Source organism: Lactuca virosa, chromosome 5 (assembly GCF_052849685.1).
Source record: "Lactuca virosa cultivar CGN04683 chromosome 5, Lactuca_virosa_CGN04683_v6, whole genome shotgun sequence".
Taxonomy (NCBI): Eukaryota; Viridiplantae; Streptophyta; class Magnoliopsida; order Asterales; family Asteraceae; genus Lactuca; species Lactuca virosa.
In genome coordinates this window covers 344,944,590-344,958,780 of record NC_136430.1, presented here as the reverse complement: position 1 = coordinate 344,958,780, position 14,191 = coordinate 344,944,590, and the positions used below count along the sequence as shown (strand labels likewise).

The window sequence follows — 14,191 nt, the reverse complement described above, 5'->3', positions numbered from 1 at the left end:
ATCGGACCTTGTTAGACATGGTTCGTTCTATGATGAGTCGTGCTTCACTTCCTATTCACTTCTGGGGTATGCCATAGAGGCAGCCGCCCACATCCTCAATCTTGTCCCTACAAAGAAGGTTGCCAAAACACCTCACGAAATGTGGACGGGGAAAGTTCCCTCGTTGGCACATATTAAAGTCTGGGGTTGTGAAGCTTTCGTAAGACGAGAGACTCACGACAAGCTAGCAGCTAGAAGTGAGAAATGTGTTTTCATTGGTTACCCAAAGCAGTCTTTTGGATATTTGTTCTACAGGCCTAGTGAAAACGTGGTCTTTGTAGCACGAAGAGGAGTCTTTCTAGAAAGGGAGCTCATATTCAAAGAGGACAGTGGGAGTACCATTGAACTTGAAGAAATTCAAGAGTTGGCCAATGAAGGAACCTTAGATGACACTAGCACTCAACCAGAGGAAACAGTTCCTGTTGAACCAGTTGATAATTCATTACCTCTTCGAAGGTCCACTAGGGTGAGTGTGCCACCTGAGTTGTATGGTTTTCATATTACTTCAGATGGTGACACATTCATAAGTGACAGAACACTGGTAAACTTGGATGAACCAGTCACTTATAAGGAAGCAATGGCAGGCCCAGAGGCTTCCAAGTGGAAAGAGGCAATGGACAGCGAGATTAAGTCCATGTATGACAACCAAGTTTGGAATTTGGTTGATAGTGCACCAGGTCGTAAGACAGTTGGGTGCAAATGGATCTTCAAGAAGAAGACAGACATGGATGGGAATGTGCATACATTCAAGGCTCGACTGGTTGCAAAAGGTTTCACTCAAACCCCAGGGGTTGACTATGATGAGACTTTTTCGCCAGTAGCTAAGATTAAATCTATTAGGATATTGCTCGCCATAGCTGCCTTTCATGACTATGAAATCTGGCAGATGGATGTCAAGACTGCTTTCCTTAACGGGAAGTTGGCTAAGGATGTTTACATGAATCAGCCAGAGGGTTTTGTTGATGCAAAGTTTCCCAATAGAGTGTGCAAGCTTGAGAAATCCATTTATGGATTGAAACAAGCATCTCGCAGCTGGAATCTTTGCTTCCATGAGAAAGTCAAAGAGTTTGGTTTCTCTAGAAGTGAAGATGAGTTTTGTGTGTATATCAAGGCTAGTGGGAGTATAGTAACTTTTTTGGTGTTATATGTCGATGACATATTACTCATTGGTAACGACGTTCCAACCTTGAGAGATGTTAAGTCTTGGCTTGGAAAGTGTTTTGCCATGAAAGACCTTGGAGAAGCTGCCTATATTCTTGGGATTAGAATATTGAGAGACAGAAAGAAGAGACTAATTGGACTTAGTCAGAGCACATACTTGGATAAGGTACTAAAGAGGTTTAGTATGGAAAATTCCAAGAAGGGAGAGCTACCTATCCAGAGCAACACCAAATTGAGTAAGACTCAATGCCCGAGTACAGATGTTGAAATAGATGACATGAGTCGTGTACCTTATGTTTCCGCTGTCGGATCGATCATGTACGCTATGACATGTACTCGCCCTGATGTGGCATTTGCTTTGAGCATGGTCAGTCGCTATCAGGGAAACCCGGGTAGAGCTCATTGGATAGCAGTAAAGAATATACTCAAGTATTTGCGAAGGACAAAGGACTGGGTCCTTGTACTTGGTGGCAATGATACTTTGAGAGTAGATGGTTACAGTGATGCCAACTTTCAGACGGATAGAGATAACTTCCGTTCTCAGTCGGGCTGGGTATTTTTACTGAATGGAGGAGCAGTTACTTGGAAAAGTTCCAAGCAAGATACGGTGGCTGATTCTACTTGTGAATCAGAGTACATAGCAGCGAGTGAAGCGTCGAAAGAAGCAGCTTGGTTGAGGAACTTCATCGGAGATCTCGGAGTTGTTCCAACCATCCAGGAGCCTATGGAATTGTTCTGCGATAATGAAGGAGCGGTTGCCTTGACAAAGGAACCGAGAGATCATGGTAAAACCAGACATATCGACAAAAAGTACCATTTCATCAGACATAGAGTAGAAGAAGGCCATCTTATAGTAAAGAGGGTGTCATCTGAAGATAACCCAGCAGATCCCCTCACAAAGGGTCTGAGTAGGGCTAAGCATATTCAGCATGCTCGGAGCATAGGACTGAAAGATGATATTAGTTTTAGTAGTTAGATTAGTTTTATTCTGAAACTTGTAACAAAGTAAATGTAATTGACTTTTGGTGATTAAATAATAAAGTATTATTTATAAGTTTGGTTTCTGCCTTTTGTCAATTGTTTATTATTGTGTTTCATTTGTGCATGTTTTACTTCCCGAGTAATAAGATTATTCAAACTCCACAGTCGCTCGTACTTTTGGAAGTAAGTAGTGAATTAAGACTGTCATGAACTGGATTGTAGATTGTCTAAGGATAGACATGGCAATAGAATTGCTGCAACGTTCATGAGTACTCAGAAATTGAGATTTGAGTATTGGATAAACCCTCGCTCAGAGTATCACATCATGGAATTCATCACGAGTAATACTGAGACAATAATATCTTATAATTTTGAAACGAAGATATATGAGTTGTGATTTACAAGTCGGTCATGCATTGGTGATACGAAAACGCATCAGTAACTTGGTGTTATAAAACGTATTGTCATGCATAATTTGATGAGTAAAAGATACAAGCATATGAGTCAACGTTTATTCGTTCCTTTTGCCCTAACAGGAAAAGCGATATCTGTGGGCCCCTTGATGATTTGGTGTTGACTTATGTGCTGGGCCCAGCCAGGACTAAATTGATGTGTTCAATTAGAAGTCCTACATCATCACAAATCAGGAATCGGGAAACATAGATTCTGGACAAAGAGATTGATTACATTCCATGTCTTATGTCTAGGGATATCTAGCAGAGCGAAGGATTATATGATCACTTATCTTAGGACACGTAACTGACTGGGTCAGAGTTCGGCAGCAACTTTTGGAAGCTATAATTTGCTGGTCAAATTTAGAAGGCATACTAGCAATTATAGTTACAGACTTATCCAAGTGGGAGACTGTTGGATTAGGTGTCTAAGCCCATAACTATAATTGGTATGTACTTGAATTGATAGCAGCACAGTCCTTTTGGGTTGCCCTCAACCTAGCAACTGGACAAGGAAATTATGAAAGGAGAGATATTAATTTATAAGATTAATAAATTAATATAAATGATTTATTAATATGTTAAAAGATTAATATATTAATTAGAAATCATTATGTTTAATTAATAGTTAGCCAGAAATTAATCAAAATTAATTTTGGGGTTAAAAGAATTAATTATAAAGTACAGGGACTAGTTTGCAATTAACTAATAGTTGAGTGGAAGGATCCAGAACCCCCTTGGAAGGAGGTGGACGAAATTCATAGGGGAAACCCTAGAGATTTCGTCCAAGGGGTCCAGATAAGGCCCTTGGGTTTTGCTTAGGCCCTAAGCAAAGGATAACTAGGGTTTTCCCTAAACCCTAGATCCCTCAGCTATTTAAGGAGCCTCCTGGCTCACATTTGAGGTCACTGATTCTTTGGAAGAAACCCTAAGGCCGAAATTGCATACTCTCTTCATCCTCTCTTTTCCTACTTTCCTTCTTGCTAGTTCTTGGGTGTGATTCCATTAGAGGCATTACATTTGTGGTGCTAAGCTTCCAAGAAGATCAAGATCAAGATCAAGGGAATTATCAATTGTTTGCTATAACAATTGAAAGGTATGTAACTCTTAAACCCTAGTTTGTTAATTTCGAAATTAGCCTCTCTCCTCTAGGGTTCTTGTTTGCAATTCAAAGTTATATGTTCAATAGTTAAAACATAGATCCAAAGTAGGTTGCATGTGAACTTAGGAATTGTTTTCTAGTTTATTTGTTTTACCTAAAACCCATCACTTATGTCGTGCAACAGATTTGCCTCTTCATGCACGACATGCATTAAAGCGTATTCTACATTATGTTTGTGGTACCCTTGATTATAGACTCCAGCTACACCCATCCTCAACTACGGGCCTCATTGCTTACTCTGACGCAGACTGGGGAGGGTGCTCGTCCACTAGTCGCTACTGTGTCTTTCTTGGTGACAATCTTCTGTTGTGGTCCTCAAAACGTCAACCGACTGTCTCTCGTTCGAGTGCAGAATGTAACATCCTGTTTCAGATCATCTGAGATTAGGGTTTGTGGGCTGCAACCTGAGATTGAGGAAGTCTCGGAGTTACGACGAGTTGCTAGAGGTGTAGGGCGTCTCAACACCTTTCCGTGGGTATGAGGTTCATTGGAATCGGAGTTATATCGAGGAAGCTATGGAAGTTTGAAGATTTGGCAAGATAAGTCCCTGAGTTGAGAAATGTGGCAGCAGAGTACGCTGGGCGTACGTATGAGTACGCTTAGCGTACTAATGCGCGTGATTTTTAAGAAGGAGCCACCTAGTACGCTGGGCGTACCAGAGGGTACGTTGGGCGTACTAGGCACGAAATGGAAACCCTAAATGAGGGGGTGACCCTATATATAGAATGATATGGCCTCATTCCTGGCCACCATCCTCAGTCAATAAACCCTCTCAAACACTAATCCTCGTTCTTGAGCTTATGTGTGACCATGGTGAGTTTGTAAGTGCTCTTGTGAGATTATTAGAGTGAAGAAGGAGCATGGAAGAGAATAGAGTTGGAGTCCAGGCTTTGGATCTAAGCTTTTCTGTGGTTGGAGCATCATTTGAAGGTATAAAGCTCAAAGCTTTCTCATCCTTTTGTTTTGTGCATGATATGGTCCATTTTAGGGTTTTTGGTCCCAAAGCTTGAGGCTTTATGAGTTGTTGCACTCCAAAGCTTATTATCTGTCCTTTCAAGTGTTTCTAGTGGAGAGGATCCATAAAAATGAGGTCTTGAACGTTAGAATCAAGTCATGCATGAGTTATGAGTTTTATGAGAAAAGAGAATGAGTGTTTTAAGTGTTGATGACTAAATCAGCCATGCAAAGGCTTAAAGTCACTGACTTTATGGAGTAAGAGATATTAGGGAGTCCAGATCTGAGAAATGAGTTAAGGTCTTAACGAGTTAAGACCAAGAAATGGACTTAAGCAAAACTTGGCGTACGCCCAGCGTAATTCCAGTACGCCCCGCGTACTGGGTTGGTGTCCCCGATCAGATTCGTGCATGCTAGGGTACGTTGAGCGCACCAAGGGAGGTACGCCCCGCGTAACCTCTCTGTGAGCCTTTGGGCTGAATTTATTATTGGGCCCTAAGGGTTGGGCCTGGACTTTTGGGCGTGTGTATTAGTGACTTTGAGCAGAGAAATATTATATTGTGCTTTGGGCCCTTGAGTTGGGCTTGCCATTTAGATTGAGAGTTGGGCCTTGGGAGAGCCCAATTATTATTGGGTCTTGGTGGGCCCAATGGGTTTTAGGTCATTAATGGGCTGGTTAGTGGACTACCTTTAGACCTAATGAGTGAGAGTTTGAGCTTAGTTCCTAATTGGGATAATTGTGGGTTTGGCACAGAGTTAGTGGTCGGTGCATAGCAGCAGCGTTTATAGGGGTCGTTCATCATCCGAGGTGAGTCTTCTCACTATACCTTATCATGAGTGGTATCTTTGTGTGACTGAGCTGTCTTATGTGTTGATATTGAGTATCGTGTTATCCTGCATTATGTCTGTGTGATTTATGCTATGTGTTATTCGGAGTTTACAGAGTTAGGACCGGAGGGTCCATCAGAGTTGTGGGACCGGAGGGTCCCACTGAGACACATTGACCGGAGGGTTTTACAGAGTTATAGCCTCGAGTGGCTAATGAGCTGTGTGGTATTTTGGGGAACTCACTAAGCTTCGTGCTTACCGTGTTATGTGATATGTGTTTCAGGTTTTCTCAGGATCGCGGGAAGGCGTCGGCTTGATTGTACACACCAGAGAAAGAGTTATGTTTTGGGGGATCCTGGAGTCTTAAATAAACATTTATGGAGTTGTGATTTGTGAATTAAATAAGTGAGATTTTGTGAAATGTGTTATGAGAATTATATGATTTAAATGAAAATTTTGGTTGAAAATTTCGGTGTTTCACAGAAGCTGAATACAGAGGTGCCATCAATGCTGTAGCTGAAACCTGCTGGCTACGCAATCTACTACGAGAACTTCAATCTCCGCTTTCCAAAGCAACCACTGTCTATTTTGACAACGTCAGTACTGTGTACTTATCATCCAATCTTGTTCAGCACCAGCGCACCAAACATATAGAGATGGATATCCATTTTGTTCGAGACAAGGTTTCTACATGTCAAATCCGTATTCTACATGTCCCTTCATCTCTGCAGTACGCCGACATCTTCACCAAGGGACTGCCATCATCTCTCTTCACGGATTTCAGATCCAGTTTGAGCATTTGCCCTCGACCTCCCGCTCAAACTGCGGGGGTGTATTAGTGTATATGTATTATTATGTGTAGCCCATTTGTATTAGTTTAGCCCATGTAGTTGTTGTAGCCCAATACTTGTATTTGTATGTATTCTTTTTGAGAAATGAAGATCGCGTCAAGGGAAAATACCAATCTGTCAGTATCCACATACAAAAAGATACAAAAGATTGAGGATTCAAATTTCATAGATACATTATTTGCAAAAAAAATTCTTCTTCTGTCTTAGGGATTGCTTTTTAACATAAAAAGTCTTTTTTGACAAAATGAATTTTTTACTTATGACTTTTTTCAAAATGAGTTTTTAAAAACATCTCATTTTTCTTCTTGTCAAAAAGTCAATCTAAAAGCACTTTTGGAATTTGCCAAACACCTTTTTAAACTTTTGGTTTTTTGAAAAAGTCAAAAGTCCAAAAAATCAGTTTGAAAAATAATCCCAAACACCCTCTTAGTCGTCAATGAGGGTTTTGATCATCTTTTTGTATGCAACGATAGATTTTACCACATCCTCCAGCATGTTCGAAATAAAATCGATAAGGTTAGCATCGGCCTTTTTTGCATCTTTCCATCTTTTGATTGATGTTTGTTTGATTTTTTGATGCACTGCTATCATATCTTTTTTCTTCGGTTGTATTGGTGAATGAGTGTCAAGCATCATCTGCATCTCTACCGATTCCATTTTGTGATATATGTGGGTGACAAAGGTAACGATGGTGAGTTAATTCTTAAATAATAAAGAATCACAGATACATCATTATCATTCCCAACGCCAACCGTATCGATTCAACATGTAGGAGGACGTGGCAAAATTCATCGCTACATACAAAAAGATGATCAAAACTCTTAACTCTTACTGAAAATTAAGGCATACAAAGATTTTTTTTACTAGTATACTTGTATCCATGGAATATGAATCCTCAAATTTTTTTGCTATGGGTATCTTTTGGTATCTAATCCAAATTAAATAATAAAGTGTGAATATAATATTATCTGATTTGTTAATCTTCTAAATCAGTTAGTAATCAAAACAAAATTTATCTTTTGCTATATGTATCTTTTGATATCCATATCCAGATTAAGTAATGAAATGTCAATAGATTATCCAACTTCCTATTCTTCCACATCATGAAACAAAAGAAAAGAATTTCAGTCTCGTATGAGGCATGGGCATATCCCCTAGTTATAAAGGATAAAAAAAACTAATCAACTTCATACCTCTACATTAAAAAAAAGAAATAAATGATTTTAAAAAAAAATTACAATTATAGCCATATTTCCTAACTACTTTTCACTTAATAGTCGAAAATTAATCATTAACCAAAAATAACAAACAAAATAATAGTTAATAACAATAGTTAATTAATAAAAACTATTATTTCCTTAGAAACATGCGGTTTGGTCCAAAAATCTTTTAAATGAACTATCATTTGTGATAAATTGGCTACTTTAGAATCTATCTACCGATTGATGGTCTATTAACCCTAAATATATAAAATCAAAAAATTTATTTTAGGTCTTTTTCATGTTACAAGACTAAAAAAACTATTTCGATGGGGGCTCTTAAAAGTACAAAACCATAGGTTACACAAAGCACCTATAGAGTATAAACTCTTAATGCACAAAAGGTGTATTAAGAACTTATACATCGTAGGCGTATTCTGATACCTACTATTTCCTCTCTATTATTTTTGTGTTTTTTTTTGTTCCAGTACCTACGGTTTAGAATAGGGTTTCAATACCTACATAGCATATCGGCATACCGTTTCAATACCTATGGTTACCATTTCAATACATACATGCATACCGTAGGTTATTTCAATACATATGGTTTCATTTCCAAAAATTAATTTTTTTATACTAAACCTCTAAAACGTAAACAACTTAGAAAATTGTAAATATTTTTTATAAACTACAATTTTCATGTTATTTTTAGCTATTTGTAAAATTTTGGCTATTAAGCAAGAAGTAATTAGGGATTTTGGTTAAATTTGTCATTGTCTAATATAAAAAATATATAAGGTTAGAATAACATTTTTTTCTAAAATAAAACGATATAACTGCAAAAATAAAATATGTTGTATATTGGAACCACACATGATAATTTTAATTTTAATACAATAATAAATAAGTATTTGAATAGACATTTAATATAAGAAAATTTTCATTTATATTCAAATTTTAAATATTACTAGTATGTTCTTACAAATTTTAAAAGGACATGTATTTCCTCTTAGACCATCTCTACTTTATTTTTTATCCCAAAAAATATATTCCTATAATATTTCATTTTTATAACTTACATATATTGTTAAATACATCCCTCTAGTGATTAGATTTTAACAAATATATATTATATATTTTCATTACAAAAATATTATAAATTATATTATCATAAATAAAATGTTTATATATAGAAAATTTAAATTAATTATTACTTTATTATAAATAATTATTAAATAAATAAGATTATATTTATAATAAATATATCAAAGATCACGATCATATTTGATTACTATATTTTATAAATTATGTTACAATGTTTCAAGTCTTTAATATATATTCTATTTTATTTTATATGAATTCAATAAATAAACATTAAACTTTATATTTATGATTAATTAATATAAATTAGCATATAACATGATATTATAAATATTCCCCCTCCTTATAAAAGAAATAGAGGAAAAAATAAAATTTGGAGGGGTTGAAGATGTCCTTAACTATAAAATTTATAAATATATTCAAACACATATTTTATTTAGGATTAAACCAATTTAATATTAAAAAACTTATTTAAAACTAAAAATACATATTATATTACTAAAGATTATGATTAAAAATTAAACCTAATTAAATACCGAAAATCTTCCTTGCATTGTTTCTTCGTAATCTACAAATATTTTAGCACAAAAAAGAGAGGGAGTAGAAGTGTGACAACTTAATAGGTTAATGTTGAAAAAAAAAAACAACTTAATAGGTTTAATTTTGAAGAAAAAAATTAAACTATATATAAAAATACAAATCAACAAATCATAACAAACTTTCATAATTTTTCTCTCTTCTCATTACCGTAGAGTATGGTAAGGAGTAGTGTAGCATCTTTAACACTTCCCTTGACACATCCACTCTCTACTACCTAGGAAACGAAATCCATTTGATGTGAGGCAAACTAGATGGCTCTTTTCTTTTATAGTTTTTCTCTATCATCTATATTTTATTTTTTCTCCACACTTAAAAGAACAAATAGAAGATAAAAATTTTGAGTCTTTAAACCCAAAAGTCTCCATCGTTGGTAAGGCAAGGTTAAAGACGATTATAATCTTGATAATATGAAAGAAATACGGCGCTTGAACTTTTTAATTAGATTTAATCCTAACTTTTAATTTAGGAGGGTATTTTAGTATAATCATATGGAACTTTAATATTTAGATAAGTTATTTTTATTATTAAATTAATTTAAACCTAATTAAATTATAAGTTTGAATATAAACATGTATTTTATAATTTGAATATAAATATAAATTTTATAGTTTGAGAAGGATATATAAAGTAATATTTAAGGATATAAATGAAATTTTTTCTCAAAAATAAAAAACGTTAATTACAAGAGTAAATTACACGAATGGTCCCTATAGTTTAGGGTAATTTGCACGTTTGGTCTCTAACTTATTTTTTTAACTCGAAAGGTCTCTGTTGTTTGTTTTTGTTACGCATTTGGTCCCTTAGGTTTGTTTTTGTTACACGTTTGGTCTCTGTCTTACCTAAAAAAACTATTATTTAAATAGAAAAAAATAATGAGTTATGTAAGATAAGGTGAAATGAAAATATATAATATATATTTGTTATTTAAATAAATTTATTTTTTTAACTCGAAAGGTCTCTGTTGTTTGTTTTTTTAACTCGAAAGGTCTCTGTTGTTTGTTTTTTTAACTTGGAAGGTCCCTATCTTACCTAAAAGACTATTTTTGCCTTTGATTTTTTAATTTATTTAACTTGGAGGTGTGTTTATTTAAATAAATTAAAAAATCAAAGGCAAAAATAGTCTTTTTAGGTAAGATAGGGACCTTCCAAGTTAAAAAAATAGTCGGGACCTTCCGAGTTAAAAAAATAAATTAGAAACAAAACACGCAAATTACCCTAAACCATAGGGACCATTCGTGTAATTTACTCGAATTACAAAGATAAGTAAACTGCAAAACCAATGCATTCGTTTTGTTTAAAGTTGTAATCGCAAAAAACGGCTCTGTGAATGAACGGAAAATCATCAGTTCACAGGTTCCTATAAAAATGCGAAACACAAAAGCTTGTTATCGGTTCAATCATAGCATCGCGGGTCAATGCAACTATGGCTACCGGCGACGTGGCATCGAACCTTTTAATTCAAAATCGTAACTTTTGTTCAAAAACTACAAAAAGAGAAAATCCTCAGAGACCCGTTCCAAATCACACACACAACGGAAACGGCAAAATCACGAATCTCGACCAACGAACAAACCCATAAGATCGGGTTAGGATCGGAGGACCTGCGAATTGGTGGATGAGACGACGCGCCGCCGTAATCCGCTGCTGTTTAATGTGTCATACGGCACTTCCTATCTTTATTGGGGAATTCTTCCTCATTGGAACTTCTCTATAAAAGATTTGCTGAAAAAAAAAAAAAGGAAATTCTCAAAACAAGATTAAGACACTACTTGCTGTGAATAATAAACTAAAGCGATCAAATAGAAAAGAAATTGTGATGGTGTATTGAAGGAAAGGGTCTTGCGCCGATAGCTTTATATTAAGAAGCGCAGAACAACGAACCCTAATTTTGGATGGATCGGGCTATTTGGCCCATAAATTGTTTGGGACATCTATACATGTAATAGTAAAACTTCTATTTTTGCTTTTAATAAATCGTATATTTAAAAGGTTTATCCAGTAATATATTAAAGTAGAATCCAAGAGTGATCGCTAATTCACTTTCTATGCGTGAAATATTTTGATTAAACTAATGTTTATAATGGAGGTTCCAAAAACATGTCATTATTTCTTTCTGTCTCTCACTTTCAATGTTTACATTATGGGTGACAGTTGATGACACGACACAACAAAAATACACGGCACGAAATGAAATAGGGACGAAAATGAATTCGAATTCGTGTTCGTGTTAAGTGTAAAAACACGATATTGTGTCGTGTTCGTGGTCGAAATTGACACGATTTAGCATTTGTTTGTCGTGTTTTTCGTTTTAGTCGTGTTATCTATGATTTAATATTAGTTGTTCGGGTGTCAATCCAACAAATAATGGAATAAAATAATATTAATAAAGTTCAAGTCACTGCTATTTCTTATACTAAAGATAGTATAGAGTAAGCAGGGTCGGTCCACAGGAATACAGGACTTCTTATCTTACCATATTTTCACACATAATACAAATAATATTAAAATGGGGGATTGTGTTTGAACTTGAATTAAACTTCATAAATAAGAAAGATTGATAACAAAACGCAGTAAAAGAAGCACATTTCCGATTCTGACTCTTATACATGTATTATGTCGAAAGATGTAATATGATTATAACTCATGTTCAATCTAGATTGGTAAGTTAGATATTAATAAACTCTAATATCCAAATTGGTAAAAGTATTTTATTCAAAACAAGCTCTTCAAATAAAACTTCATTTAATTGATTCAATTCAAATAAGTTCTTGCATCAAATCATTAAATGACATTAAGTTTTTGCACTAATTACCAACAATGTTTAACTCAATCAGTCCCAAACAATTTAGCTTTAGGCGATTAGGTGTAAAACACCCATCAGAGTTTACTTGTTCGAATCCCAAAGGTCACAGATTAACTTAATAATAGTTTTTTATTTATTTATTTATTTATTTATTTTATTTTTATTTTTTATTTATTTTATTTTTATTTTTTATTTATTTATTTATTTTTTATTTATTTATTTATTTATTTGGCCAATTTCTTTATATTTTCGTCATTGACTTTTCTATTGTGGGACATCTCACGGTTTATTACCGTGAGGACTTCTAAGACATTTTTCAGGGGACTAAAGGTTAACATGCAAAGACCCGTAAGTATAGTTGAAAGCTATGTTCCCAAGCATGGTATATAAAAGGGAATGAGTAGAAAGGACTTTTTAGAGCGCTGGAAGGCTCGGGACATTGAAATTTTGCATTCTTTTTATGAACTTTTGAATTTGGCATTTTAAGTTCAATTGAGCATTACTACTCATAAGACCAGTCATATGTCCCAAATAATCGACTCATACCTGTTGTTATGCTCAAATGTTGACAATCTTCTCACTTTCTGTTTTGCACAAGTAGCTTCGGGAGGTGTGTTCGTGTGCGATTAACTTGCTTTTAGATTTTCAATAAAAAGAGCAAGTCTAATCTCAAGGCACATGACTCATTTACCAGCTCAACTGTTTCGAAAAGATTCGGTTGCTTGGGATTGGATCTTTTTTTTTTTTTTTTTTTTTTTTTTTTTAAGATCAATGCAATGCAAAAATTTAGATGTTTAGATGCAAAGAAAATAATAAAAATTAGAATAGAAAGAAAATTTTTTTGGTTTTTGAATTTTTTTTTTTTCTAAAAATGACAAAGAAAAATAATGCAATGCAATGCAATATGTACACAATTACATGCAACCTACATGCAACGGGATAATACATGGATGGATGCCCCTCCCCAAGCTTAAAATAAGCATCGTCCTCGATGCTTGGAGAGAGGCATAGCCGGCCTATTGAGGACCGGGCGGTGGATATGAAGGGAACTGTGAAGGATAATCTGCAGGATAGTATGGAGGCCATTGGGGTTGGGATGATGATGGTTGCTGCTGCTGTGTGGGGAGCACAAGAACTCGATGGATATCGCTCATCAAATGATGAACGTTGCGGTTATGCTGCTCTTGAGCGATCCATCTCTGATCCTGCTCAGCCCACCGCAGTTCTTGTTGGGCCCAACGCTCTTCTTGCAAGTTACGGTAGTCCTGAAATTCAGAAGTGATTTCAGCGACACCCGTATAAATTTCTCCGACTTCCTGCTGTATGCTGGTGTAACGGTAGTTCAAGCGTGCAAACTCGCCCATGTAAAGATTGTGTTCAGGAAAAGGAATGGGGCGAGATGAGCTAGAGGCACCAGCAGTAGGAGCAGGAGGAGGAGAGGATGGAGGACTATGATCTACTGCAACACCTAAGTTGGATTGGAGTTTCCAAGTGGTTGATGGAATGTCATTGGCTAAATTGAGTATCTTCTTGTTTCTGCTGTCAATGCGTAGATACTCTTTTCCATCTACTGTCCAATGAATATCCCCATTGGGATGGCGGTGAAAGAGATGCATGATTTCCAACACTTCAAGTGATAAACGAGTACGGCCCGGAATTATATTGGTTGGATTGTTGGGTAGATGGAGGCCAAGATGCTCAGCTATAATAGATACCATGCCTCCACAATGTAGCTGGCCACCATTGCTCATAGCACTTCTGAGCATTTTCTGAATTACCCAACACCCAAAATGAGGGACTTCTGCAGGCTTGTTAACCATACACCACAAAACTTCTAACTCCTTCTTATTAGCCTTGCTAATCTCTTCTTGAGGAAATAAGAGAGAAGCAATGATCCGGTGGGTGACTTTCAAGACCGGATGAATAATGCTAGAAGCTTTGGCTGTGCCTGACTGATACTCATACTCACAAGAGATGCTTCTCCAAAAACTTGCACAGTCTTGCTCAAAAACGACATTTTTTCTTCCCTTTGCTGTGTATACATCCCTTCTTGCTTTAGG

The 14,191-nt window shown here is 35.6% G+C and overlaps 2 non-coding genes across 2 annotated transcripts; both read right to left on the bottom strand.

The window, feature by feature from the left end:
• Positions 1 to 10,626: 10,626 nt before the first annotated feature.
• On the bottom strand, positions 10,627 to 10,779 carry LOC145118185 (small nucleolar RNA snoR2/U65). The gene has a single exon (XR_013713159.1). It is a non-coding gene; the product is annotated as a small nucleolar RNA snoR2/U65 (small nucleolar RNA).
• Positions 10,780 to 10,962: 183 nt separating this feature from the next.
• LOC145118186 (small nucleolar RNA U49) lies at positions 10,963 to 11,031 on the bottom strand. Its single transcript, XR_013713160.1, has one exon. It is a non-coding gene; the product is annotated as a small nucleolar RNA U49 (small nucleolar RNA).
• Between the last annotated feature and the right edge of the window lie 3,160 nt (positions 11,032 to 14,191).